Source organism: Physeter macrocephalus, chromosome 12 (assembly GCF_002837175.3).
Source record: "Physeter macrocephalus isolate SW-GA chromosome 12, ASM283717v5, whole genome shotgun sequence".
NCBI classification, from domain to species: Eukaryota; Metazoa; Chordata; class Mammalia; order Artiodactyla; family Physeteridae; genus Physeter; species Physeter macrocephalus.
Window position 1 is genome coordinate 696,903 of NC_041225.1, and position 11,600 is coordinate 708,502.

At 36.6% G+C, this 11,600-nt stretch overlaps 1 long non-coding RNA gene across 1 annotated transcript; it reads left to right on the forward strand.

Annotated features, from left to right (window-relative positions):
• Positions 1–2,046: 2,046 nt before the first annotated feature.
• Positions 2,047–10,561, forward strand: LOC129392610 (uncharacterized). Its single transcript, XR_008618781.1, has 3 exons — positions 2,047–2,136; positions 9,295–9,384; positions 10,395–10,561. It is a non-coding gene; the product is annotated as an uncharacterized lncRNA (long non-coding RNA).
• The last annotated feature ends 1,039 nt before the right edge of the window (positions 10,562–11,600 follow it).

Sequence of the window (11,600 nt, forward strand, 5' to 3'; positions counted from 1 at the left end):
ATTTCACTTTGTATTGGGGAACCTCAAGGAAGAATGCAACTAAGCAATACATTAATGAGGACCATATCACCATAAACAGACCTGGGAACTTAATATGCAGGGATTGGCATGACCACCAGACAACTACTTAACCTAACCTCCCTGCAAGATTCCCTTCCAAAACATAATATAATCCAGTTAATATTCAGAAATTTGTTATGTCAATCCCCCCAACACACTCATAATCAGTCAGAACCCGGATTATCCCCTCTGTGTATAGATGATTACTTCCTCAGGGTTTGGCCTTCTGAATATAATCATAGGCCATGGGAGCCCAACCTACTTCCAGAGGAAAACTCTCAACAGGTTAAGGCCTGGCTCTGGGGACCCATGACGGGGGTATCCTTGAGGGGCACCAGATTTTCATTTCTATATGGTACCGGGGTATATCTAGATCTTCCCACATTTCAGAGGGGCACCTGCATGATCATTGCTGCTGTCCCGGAGGCAACAATTGTGACTACAAAAGATTTAGCTTCCTCAGGAGGCATTCCTAACTTTGGTCATTCCTTTAAGGTCATTCCATGAAGAAGCCTTGAGATCTGTCCGAAAGAGACAAAAGTGAACCACTGACTGGGGGGGACATGCTCATGATAACCCAATTCTTGATTGGCCTGAAGTGATCCACAGTGTCTTTAGAGGAATATTTTGTTTGCAGTTATACCCTTCTTAGAGAGAAGCATTCTCAGTCTTACCATCATAGTCCAGGAATCCTGGAAGGATATGGTAGCAGCCATTGAGGTGCAACAGTCAGCACTAGATTCTCTGATCAAGGTGGTTTTACAAAATAGGAGGACCCTCAATGTTATAACACCTGAGGCCAGGGTTTTCTATGCCCTGCTAAATGAACCATGCTGCTTCTATGTTAATACCTCCAGCCAGGTTGAAGAAAACCTTCTCGTTTTAAAGAAAAACATCAAGCTAATTGAAGATCTGAAAGAGAGAGCAGGACAGGGCCCTAGCTGGCTTTCTACCCTCATCTCCTCTATGGAGACCCAGGTATGGACATGGCTGTTGCCCTTGTTGGGACCATTAGTCCTGATAGCCTTTGTTTTGTTGTTAGGCCCTTGTATCATTAACCTACTTGTTTGACTTTTTTCAGAACCCATACAGACTGTTGTTTGATTCCAAATGGTTCTGTGAGGTGGTTACTGGCCTGTTCAGCCTGGCCCTGAGACCGAGATTTATGTAGGACCCTTTGATGGTCATCACTCCAGCCCACCTCCTAGCTGAAAGAGAGCAAGAGGAGGGACTCAATCAAAACTCCACTCCTTACCAGCAGGAGCAGTCATCACCCATTTCCCAAAGAATTGGGTCCTATACTCTTGAGGGGGAATGTTAGGTAGCTAGTCAGACTTTAGCAGCAAGGAGGTGACAGTGGTGGAAATACAAGAGGGGAGTAGTCAAGTTACACCCCAACCATCTGGGAACCTTCCTCTGACCCCACCCAGAATGGGTGAAATTATGGTTGGGTGGTGGGCAACTTATCCTGATAAAGAGGAAGTGCAATAACACGAGGGAACTTCCCCAGGCTGTGCATGCCCAGACTAGACAGGTGTATAACCTATAGTAAACCCAAGCTCATTATACCATCACTATAATAAGAACTGCAGGTGGTTTTGCCCACACATCCCTGCCCTGGCTTTTCTTAGCAAATCAAGGGTAAGGGCATGCACAATAATGAACTTGTTACATAACTCAGGACTGTCAATCAAATAATGATTCCCTGTCACCCACCCATGATTTCACCCCGCCTCCTCACAGATCACTCCTTATAAACACCCTTAAGCCTATACAAGAGGGCTGGTTTCACTTCGCAGAAACAGCCCGCTCTCCCTCTGAGAGTGTAACTATGCTTTAATAAACATTGTTTTTGCACTTAAGCCCGAAGTGGTAGTCTGCAATTCTTTGCTTGCTATCACAAGGACCAAGATTGCTGGTTTGGTATTCTGTTGACCTCCTCGGTTGAAGCTATTTGACACATTGTGTGCCCACCTGGTAACAAAACAACTACAGGAAGTGCTGAGACACCATCTCTGGGGCTCAGGAAAAATTGCTCTTGAAGTCTGCAGCCTTTGAGTCACCTCGGACTATTGGGTATGATGAATTAGTGAGTAAATGTGTTTTTTTACCCTTGAGATCATTGTAATTCAGGACAGAAATAGTGAAGGTAATTTAAAAACCTTAGTATTATCTCTTAATTTTAGTTATAAATGGTATATATTCAGTGCTTAAAATGTAATGATTGAGAAAATTTTGGTATATTTTACTACCTACAAGACTAAATATATATTTGAGTAGCTGACTTAGACTAATATTTTAAATTGAAAAGCATAAGGCACTTTTACTTATGTAAATAATGCTGAAATGCTAAGAAGAATGAAGTTAATATATTTATAAGTTTAATTGGTGAGGTTTATAAGAATAACTTAATTTGGGGGGAAGGTTTTTGTTAGACAATTGAAGTAGCTAAAAAAATAAAAGTTGATTATACTTATAAATTGAATATGTTTAAAGTATTTTATTTAATTAAGTTTAAAGCCCTCTAAAAGCGATTTTCAAAATTTAGTAAAGAATACGATTTTTAAGGTGCACTTTAAAGGTTAAGAAGAGACTATAATTTTAAATTTATAACTTCATATAATTGAATTTTAATATTAAAAAAATCAAAAAAGCCCTAAATCTTTTTCTTGTGCATTAAATTTACTCTCAAGGATACCAAAAAATTCATTTTCGCTGTTGAGAGAAAAATAAACACCTCGAAAATGTAAAAAAAAGCAAGATAATGATGCACTGTTCTAATGATAGTTCATAGCCAAATAAGTCATGCAAACAGTAGAACTTTGGGTTTAGAGAAGAGACAGTCCACTGTGGTCTGAATCATTCTGGTAAAGCTCAATTAAAATGTATTTAATTGTCCCCAGCCTCATCCTCAAGAGTTGACTAGATCTTTAAAATTTGCAAGCAGTGGTGGTGATAGAGACAGAGGTCACTTATCAACAATATTTTGTTTGAAAATTAGACAATATTTTCTTATATGAAAGTTTGCAAAAATATCACCCTTCCTTTAATGTGAAAACGTCAGTGTGTTTTATTGATATACATTTTTTAATTTATTGTTTGTTAAGTGTGGAAATGTGCTTCATTGACTGAACAAAGTTTCTTGCTCAGTATTGAAAAATGACCTCATTCCTTTGTAAATATTATTCACATTTTAATGGGGACATATTCAACTTTTGTACAAGAACTCCTTAATCTTCTGAAAACGTTGTCATCACACATGGGTGATTTTCAATTACCAATGGTGTCGCCAGTTCAACGGTCTTCATATATTATGATCACAGATGAAGGTGAGTTTTAGATGGTCAGTGACTAAAGTCATTGAAGCAACTGACATCATTTGCTTTCCTTTTGTATCTTTTTTACTCTTAATTGTCACTGCTCCTAATAAGCAAGTTGTGTTATTTCAAAATATGCTAAGTTTTGAAAATGTAAGATTATTTCTCCGTTCAAGTGACTAAGTTAAAGCATCATTATTACTTCCTATTTGTTACATGGGGAGCAAAGAGAACCAGGGTTTGAAGTTAAATCTCAGGGAAGGGAAACAAATTTAGCTGTTTAATGGAAAAGAGAAAAATTAATTGTTGCAGAAAAAACAAAAAGAATTCTTGAGTTATACTTGGAAAATTGTTACTGGAGAAGCAGAATTTCTCAAGCACTTGGACTAAATATGGTCATACAGTATAAGATGCTTTGCTTTTAAATGTCATTCCCAATATGGCAAGGGGAGCAGATAAAGAATTGGTTTAGAATACATTAGGTTGCTCTTAAGGCCCCTCATTTTACATACCTGGAAGGTTATTTCCTCCGTTGTAAATGAGAGATAAATATATCTATCTTGCATTGTTGTGTAAAGTGCTGATCACAGTGCTGATGCAGAGCAGGCATTCAATAAAAGGAAAGAATTTTGAATGTTAATAAGAGGTTTTAAAACTGGCTCAGGCAAGTAAGAAGCCACAAACTGTGAGATTTCATTCTCCTCACCTGTAAGTCAGGTATAGTAACCCTCTTCTCTGTGTTGTAGTGAGGATTAAATCAGTGGAGTATATGAAAGTGCCTCACACAGAGCCTGGTTGATCATAGGCAGTAAATGAAGCTTTCTTTCCCCTCCTTCTCTTCACCCACAGATTTGGGAAATAAATGTTTTCTTAGTGATTTGGTGCTTGCGTTTAAAGTTCTAATTTATGAAACATTTTAACAGTACCTTAAATATACTAAAACAATATTTTCTGAAGAACTAGTTTGTAATTAATGGTCCACATTCTGTGGCAAGTTAAATTAGGGGTCAAGTGGCTCAGAAATTCAGAATATGCCTATTCTATGTGGGAAAAATTGTGCCTGTAGAATAGAAGAGTAAAGAACATGAGAGAAAATACAACCTACCATCAATTAATTAACAGAGTCTCCAGCCTTGGGAAATGTGATCTGGAGGACAGAGGTGTTGGCTGCTGACTCCTGAAAATGCCATTGGAATAACCAGTTCATCATCAATGCCTATTGTAGTGAGGAGAGCACCTTCTTGACAGACTTCTAGTGTGTCTTATTGGGAGTATTTTCTAAGATTTAAAGGTTTTTTTGATGTCAGGATACAGTGACACTCAAATAGATGAAAGGCAGAATTTTTGTTGCTTACAACTGCAAATGAGAGAAGGCTGCCAGTCAGGGACACATACGTACCAGAGGACAGGGTAACAGCAAGCTGGAGCTGTTAGGTGCAGTTTAGATATGGCAAGTGGGAGGTGGTTTTATGGGCTCCATGTGGATTAGCTAATTTGAATAATTTCCTGGAATCCAAGACAAAGGAATTGTCTCTAGTTGTCTGGTACATGTCCCTGGAGTGATTAGGGAAGGTGCATAGTGGCTAGGATTATGAGGGCCCATAAGGGAAGTGGTTGGAATGTCGACTTAATCAGCCATCCAAGAAGGGAAACCATCTGGACTCTAGCCATGTATTCAAAATTGCGTAAAGACAGCAAAATAAAATGAAACTACATTACAGAAAAATGTAAAGGAACAAAATTACAAAAATCCTGTATTGGGTTCTGGGCTCATGTAGTTTAAGGTTTTTCATGGCAGGGAGCAATTAGAATTTGGCAAAGTTCAGCACATAATATTGGGGAGAAAAGACAGTTGAGGATCTTGAAATAGATCTTGATAAATAAACTGTTTCTTGGTAAGCCAGCTGTTTGCCGACATGAACAATCTTAAGAAGGGGGTGTTTGCATAGACGAGGAAACTGTTTACCTGGACATGGACACACAAATCGTTTGAAACAAATTGAAAAAAACAATGAAGTTACTAATTAGTTTGAAGTTTTATTTTCTCAGGCTAGAATTTCTTGGAACAAAAGAAAAGTCATCTTGACATAAATGGTCTCATGCCTAAGCCCTGATGGTTAAGCTATGTGTATTCAGAGGGTCAACTGTTCTCACAGGAAAGTATATGACTTGGTTCCTTATACTCTAGGAATAATATAGAGTATATTTAAGGATACTACTAATACACATGAAATAATATCAAACCCACAAAGCAATAACTTATGTGTTTATGAATATATAGAAAAATAGATTTCAATATTTACACATATTTATATGTGCATTCGAATGTGGTATTCTCTAATACAGAGCATGCACCTTGAGGATTTAAAGGAATTGTAGACTGGCAAAGTGTTGTAGTTGAAAGAGAATTGAAATAAGAGAGTGGAAGAAGACTTCAAGCCTTAACTTGACTTAAACTTGCCACTAAGGGGGTATTTCTACTTGGGCAAGAACTATTCTGTTTTTGTTTTTTCTTTATAACCATGTGCAGACCTTATTACAAAACTAATGGTCAATGCCAACTTCTGTTTGAGGACCACTTGAAAAAATTTAGTAAAAGAACAGTATTATGGAAACAACAATCCTTGAAGAATGTTGATCAAATAGCTATTTGTAGACAGATACGCTTGAGGGAGAACATTTTTCAGGCCAGGCAATGAGAAGATGCCTGGTGATCCAGTTATGTGTTGGCAACGGTATTGCAGGAATTGGCAAACTACAGTCCATGGGGCAAATCCTGCCAGACACCTGTGTTTGTAAATAAAATGTTATTGGACACAGCCATGCCCGTTTGTTTACATATTTTCTATGACTATTTTGTTCTACAATGCAGAGATGAATGTTGCAGCAGAGACCAACTAACCTGCAAAGATGAAAGTATTTACTCTACAGCCCTTTATAGAAAAAGTTTGCTCACCTCTGTTTTAGTACAAAGTGGTGTCAGTGCTGTTAAAGAGGAAAGTAATTAATATGAAGGCGATTATGAGGAAATATTTGCTTCCCAAAACCCCCAAAGCAAAAATCTTCTTTGTGATCTATAGAATTAAGGGTTTGAAGGAAGTTACATGCTTACACTTTATCTACTTCAAAGGCAACTTGACATTTTCAAGCCTGGGTGATTCCAAAAATTTTGATGTCATTGGTAAACACAAGGGATGGAGAGAAGAGCCAGTTTAGGGGACCTCAATCTCTTATGTATTGATTTCGTGGTGACAGATTAACTCCAAAAATGTCTAATGAGATGCTGGAAATATTGGATTTTAATTTAAATGCAAGATGGTGACAGAAGATTTAGATTTGTAATCGAGGAGGACCCTATAGGGCATTCCTGGGAGAAACCCCTCCCTCCAGGTCCTCTGTTTTTGCTCCTTTCAGAAGTACACAGATAACAGTATCTGATGTACACTTCCTGAGTTATTTTATGATGATAAAACACCCACCAAATGGAAGAAGTTACTGCTTGATGACTGTGAACATGTAGCCCGCAGACCTATGGAGCCTGAGGATTGATAATGTTAACCCCTGTGACACTACCCTGTTACCTCACCATCAACCAATCAAAGAATTGTGCATGGGCTGGTCACAGACCTTACTACTCCATTCTCTCATCTTGCCTTTAAAAATGCTTTCCTAAAACCCATAAAGGAGTTTGCGTTTTTCTAGTATGAGCTGTCCCCGATTCCTTGCTTGGCACCCTGGAATAAATGCTCCACTTTCCTTCACCACAACCCAGTGTCAGTAAATTGGCTTTACTGTGCATGGGCAAGCAGAGTCAAGTTTGGTTCGGTAGCAGATTCAGAAGTCATCAACAGAAGATATAGTCATAGTTACTATAACTATCAGAAGAATAGTCAATATGCTTAATGATGAAAGAAAATAAGGCCAGAGGGAAGTTGCTGAGATTCATGCATTGAACAGGGTAACAATAGAATTAAATGCCTACTTATACCTTTGACAAGCTCCAGTCTCCCATCTAGTTTGTCTACTTGTCTTTTGATTTTCTGTCAATTAAATATAAAAATAAAGTGGTCAACCCTTATGAACTGTTTCAAGAAAACAGAATAAAGAATTTAAAACAATTTTACAGCTCTGAAAAAAATCAGGTACTACAGGCTAATTCTAGGGATTATGCCTATTATCCAGGAGAACCTGCTATGCCTCAATTATTGTAATACTATGGTCGAGTTATGCCTTTTGTGAATGTAGTGAGCTGTTTAATATATGACTCTAACCATGTCTTCATCTCAGAATTAAAAATGAGATTCTGTAACATTTCCTTGGGGGAAAAGTAGTGGAGAGAATATCAGAAGTGACTACAGAGTGTTAGATTTTGTTAGCTTTAATTTAGTTATACAGCTAAGATATCTGTCTTAATATATGATAAATGAGCTGTAGATTATCCTTTAATATTTTAGGAGGCATATAAATGAAGTGTTTTTTATTATCTTTAACTCAGAACTGGTGAAATCATAGTGAACTGAATTAACATCCATTCCTCCTAACAACCCTCTTCCTTCTTTATTGGGCCATGATATAAGCAATAACTACACGTATATGCCCTCATTCTGGTTAATAACACTAATTTGATCAATTATCCAATACCAAAAAGTGGGGCAGTCAAAGCCAAGGTAGAAGACCTATGTTCAATGCATCCATAGGTTTTGTCATTAATTATGATACTCAAGATCTATTAAGATTTTTAGAAACTGTCAGCTATTTTGGGGAAGGGAAAAAGCAAACATAAACCGTTTCTCTCTGCATAGTTGTCATTCATCAACAATAAATGTGCCTTGAAGGCCAATATATATGTCTTTATGATGCACTTACAACAAGCCTTTTGCCACTAGCATTTTATTTTTTATGTTAAAAAAATAAAGAGAAGTGAAGTTATGGATAGGGAAGAAAAATATTGAAAAGAATGATGCGGTTTAGAAATCTCATTAAGAGAAGAGGCTTTATTATTTATCTCCCAAGGTTGATTCTGAAAAGAAATAATGCCATTAACACTGTCTTAGATAGCCCATATTTATCCGGATTCTTCCAGCCATGCAGAAAGAAAATGGATTAACAGAAATTAAAACACCAATTTAAAAATATAACCAAATGCTGTGGCCATGCCTATGTGGTTTTGCTGAAAGTTACCTTAATTACAAGCAGAGAAAGATAGCAGAAAAGGCATCCATTTTCTCTAGACATCATGAGATTTGAAACCCCTCCACCAAGCCATGGGGAAAACAAAAAACAAAAGAAACAAACAAACAAAAAGACATTGCTTGGTCTATCAGGCACTTTATAGAATTTTCTGCTATTGAAATGTATCTGATATTTTTCTTGTGATAAATGTTATGGGATTAGGGTGAACAACTACAGAGATTTTCACTTTCAGCCCATCAATCAAGTGTACACTACCAACAGAATTTATTTTGATAGGATAACATCAGCCATTGATGTTGATCTTGACCAACAAGCTAAAGTAGTGCTTGTCAATTTTCTCCACTGTAAAGTTAATCTTTTTTCTCTCTTCTCTATCCTGTGCTCTTTGGAAAAAAAAATATTACACACAGCCCATACCTAGGAGTAGGCAGTTATGCTCCATCTCCTTGAGGACAAAGTATCTACATAAAAGAAATTCTTCTGTATGGGAAATTTGTCAGTTCTATCCAGTTTATTTATATCAGGATGGCCTCATGGATATTTCAGTTATGATCCAATACTACTTTATCTTGTTGCTCAAATGTTCCAGCAGTGGCCATTGTGAGCTCTTTCAGTTGACTCCTGTATCCCTTTGACATGTCCTATCACTGCGGGTTTTTTTAAAAGCACTATTCTACTTTCCTTGCTGCAGACTCATTTTGTATTTTTCCTGTCACTGTCCTAGAATCAGCCATTTCTTTAAAGAGGTCTGCTTCTCTTTTAACTGGATATTAGAAACAAGATCTGGATTTCAGCTATTCTCCTTGCTACTGAGGTATGATAGATTCTCGGGTCTCTCAGATGACAGACCAAGAAAATATATGTGTGTATACTAACCCTTGTATATACATGTATCTGTAAATATTTCTAATATGTAACCACCTGTATCTATAGTAAGCTAACATAAATTCATACTGATGTCTCCAACTATACCCATTATCACATTTATCATTCTAGCCTCCTTCCCTCACTTATCTGTAAAGTCCCACTCCAATAAGTGAGAAAACCTGCTCCCACTATTTATCATCCATTTATGTAATTGTTTAGTTCCAGTATACATTCGTAACAGCATCATAATTGTTAACTTTATCCCCATGGGAAACAGTTTTATTAGCTAGAACACAGTGTTTATGGTAATTTTATTTTTCCTTTAGTTTTACAGATTTCACTCATTTACAAATATATTTAGATCAGCACCTTTTTCCAGCTCCCTTCAGTGAGATTGTTTCATACATTTGTAATATGTTTAGATTGCTTTGTCACATTGTCCATTTTATTCTGAGGTTTCCCTGATCATCTAAATATCTTTTTACTAAATTTGCATGCATTAAAATTTTTGTGTGCTATAAATATCTGAGGGTTTAGGCAAAAGCACAGTGTCATGTATCTATAATTACAGTATCATAGAGAATAGTTTTACAATGATAAAAATTCTTCTTTGTGTCACTTATTTAATCCTGCCCTTCATTCCCTTGAACTCCTGGCAATTACTAATATTTTTACTGTCTCTATAGATATATTTTTCAAGAATATCATATAATTTGATATATGAATATATATATATTTATATATATAGTAGCCATTTCAGACTGTCTTCTTGCATTTAACAGTATGCATTTAAGTTTCATCCATATATTTTCATGGCTTGATAGATCTTTTTTATCACTGAATAATATTGCATTATATGGATGAATCACAGTTTATCTTGTTCACTGATTGAATGACATCTTGGTTTCTTGTAGCTTGGGTTACTCAAGAATAAAGCTGCTACATATTTCCATGCAGGTTTTATGTGGACAAGAGTTTTCAAAAATCTGGAAGTTCCATTGATGGATCATATGGAAAGATTATTTACATTTGTAAAAAACTGACAGACTGTTTTCCAAAGTGGCAGTACCATTTTGCATTTCCACCAGCAATGAATGAGAGTCCCTGACGCTCCACAACATCAGCAATTGGTATTGTCAGTGTTGTTATTGTTGTTGTTTTTAGATTTTTTTTTTTTTGGCAGTAGGCTGGCCTCTCACTGTTGTGGCCTCTTCCATTGCAGAGCACAGGCTCCGGATGTCCAGGTTCAGCGGCCAAGGCTCACGGGCCCAGCCACTCCGCGGCATGTGAGATCTTCCTGGACCGGGGCACGAATCCCTGTCCCCTGCATTGGCAGGCGGACTCTCAACCACTGCACCACCAGGGAAGTCCTTGAACATTTTAATATTGGGTTTTATGTTTCTTTATTTTTGAACTTTGAATTTTTTGCATATTTTAGATACAGGTCCTTTAACAAATAAGTGTTTTATAGATATTTTCTCCCTGTCTATGGCTTGTCTTTTGATTTTCTTTATAGTATCATTTCCAGAGCAGACGTTTTTAATTTTAAAAAAGTCTAATATCATTTATTTTTTCTTTTAAGGATTGTGCTTTTGTTGTTGTATCTAAAAACTCATTACTAAATTCAGTATCACCTAGATTTTCTCCTATGTTTTCTTCCAGAAATTTTATAGTTTTCTGTTTTACTTTAATGAAAGATATTGATGAAGGCACAAACAAGTGGAAAGATATCCCATATTCATGATTTGGGAAGAATTAATATTGCTAAAATGTCCATATTACCCAAAGCCATCTATAGAGTCATTCAATCCTTATCAAAATTCCATTGACATTTTCCACAGAAATAGAAAAAGAAAATCCCCAAATTTGTAATGGAACCACAAAAGACCCCAAAGAGCCAAAGCAATTCTGAGAAAGAACAAAGCTGGAGGTACCACATTTCCTAATTTCAAACTACATTACAAAATCAAAACAAATATGGTGGAGCATAAAATTTGACACATAGACCAATGGAACAGAATCCACCCTAGAAATAAACCCTCACATATAGAGTTAACTAATAATTTACAAGGGAGCAAAGAATGCTCAATAGGGAAAGGATATCTCTTCAATAAATGGTGTTGGGAAAACTGTATAAACACATGAAAAGAATAAAATTGCACC